A 2,300-nucleotide genomic window follows, 5' to 3' on the forward strand; every position below is an offset into this window, starting at 1 on the left:
ATCTGGGAAAGCCACTGTGTTCTAAACTTTAAATTGCAGATTCTTTACACAAAGCAAACAGCCCTTCCCTGCCTCAAACAAAAGCAATAACATTTGTACCAACCACTTAGACAAAACTGAAAAAAAAATCTAAGAAAATTGTTTTGCCTCACATTCAAGTCTTAAATCATAACCTCTTGTTATAACAAACTCACTGTGGAGGAAGAAAGAAATTTAGTGTTTCTGCTGAACTCAATCCATTGTCCAAGTAGAACATGTGTCCATTACTCACAACATCCTGAAAGGATTCGATTGAATTTGATGGCAAAAATGTCTTAAAACTAGGCAGGTGATAATTACTATTATTTATGCCCAATTGGTTTTTGTAAAGGTGTTTAATTATTTTTTTCTGAGCTGTCATTTAATACTCAGGCTCTCCTATTCTTGACATTCATAACCATAATAAAACATGAGAGTGAATTTAGAAATGTACCCTGAGAGGGAAACAAAAGTAAGCCCTCTTCAAAACTGTATAAAAAAGCTGTATTAGACTGGAGTTAGAACAAAAACAAGGTTCAACATCTAATTTGCAAGATACCTAACACTAAGTGGGATAGTATTGTAAAGAATGTTCTTTGTTCAACAGAACCCATTTTGCTAAGGTAGAAGGCTCTGGCTAGAAGAAAAAAAGGAACTGAAAACACTTGAATAAATGTTAGCATCATTGCAAGTCAGCTTTAGTATGGGAAGCATTAGAGTTCATTGATTGTGCAGCTGACACTTTTCTTGCAATTTACTACATTGTGTTCCATACTAAGGAAACAAATAATAATAACAGCTAAAATGATTGAGTTGCACTATTCTCCATCCATTTTCTTTGTAAGATGCTCTTAAAGAAAACAAACAGAAGTGTCGATTAATTAAAGTTGGGAGATCAGAAGTTTGGGTGAGGGGGCCCTACTCCCTGAGATGATCGTAGAGCCTAACAGGAAGAAAAAAGTCTCTTCTTTCCTGGCCAAGCCTCAGTCGATGGAAAACCATGTTTACTATAGCCCTCCCAACTCTTTTTCTCTATAAAAAAACTGTTCTCCTTCCTTTGCTGTGCAGGGATTTGCATATAGCCTGTCATGGTTGCAAACTCTCAAACTGCGATTCTCCGCTGATCCCAAGTGAGCCCATCTTTGCTGCAGAAATATCTCACAGCCTATTTTGTATTTTTTTGTTTGTTTGTTTATGTTTTCTGGCAGTCTATTTCAGGTCAACAATTGTTACTTTGCAATTTTCCTAGTATGGAGACTATTTCAAAATCTTTCTCTTTTTTGTTTTAATAGAATCTACAAGGGCTCATGTTTTCATGATCACAACACATCCTTGAGAATCTTTGTAATATTCTAGTGATTTAAGCCTAAGTAAACTGCAGATCTTATCAAAAGAACAAGTTCATGGCTGGAATAAACCATAGAGAACATTTAATTCAACCTTTTCATTTTACAAAGGAGAAGAAGATAAATTGGAACTGTGACTGTTAAGACGATGTGGTTGCTATGAAGGGAGGGAGAAGGCAGAGACAGAGCTGTATGTGGACCCTGCGGCCTCTGACACTCGCAACAAAGACCATGATATTTAACCTGACCTCCTGAGCTCAGCCCTCACTGCCTCTCATTCGTGGTTTCTCTGACTCTCTTACTTTTGTTTATGCAGTTAATATCCATCATTCTCCTCACCTGCTCACTTTCCCCTCTACCCTGAGGACTAAAGCTCAAAAAATCATGGCCTGTGAATATTTTTTTCATCTCCATTCTACCTATGGCATAGTGCCTGGTATAGAGAATATACTCAACCTGTGTTGAATGAATGACTACTGTGGATGGGTATATTATTTTCATTGAGGCAGTTCTGGTAAGGCTGGTGTTTCTAGATTAAGCTGTAGTTACTGAGAGAATGCAGAAAGAAGAGACAGAAAGAGCTCTGTACTGATTTTTGCTTGGAAAACAAACTTTATCTATTTCTTGATTCAACCCAAGTCCCTGCTGACTGCCAGTTTGGACCCTGTGACATCTGGTTTCATCACAAGTTGGATCATCCTCCAGTGCTTTGGCAAGGACACATATAACTCTAACCAATGTAGGAACTGAAGGCCAATTCAATAGACTAGGAAGCTGGAAAAAAGCATGTCAACACTCCTGGTCAAGCAATTCATTTTATAGAAGAGGAAGTAAGCCTTGCTTGGTCACTCTGGTGGGTGGGGAGGGAGTCATGAAAACTAATATTCTCCTTACTCTTTTATGTTCTTGGCGGAGACTTCTCTGTGATAAAAGGCA

The sequence above is a fragment of the Giraffa tippelskirchi genome, chromosome 2 (genome assembly GCF_054371585.1).
Source record: "Giraffa tippelskirchi isolate mGirTip1 chromosome 2, T2T-mGirTip1v1.2.pri, whole genome shotgun sequence".
Classification (NCBI taxonomy): Eukaryota; Metazoa; Chordata; class Mammalia; order Artiodactyla; family Giraffidae; genus Giraffa; species Giraffa tippelskirchi.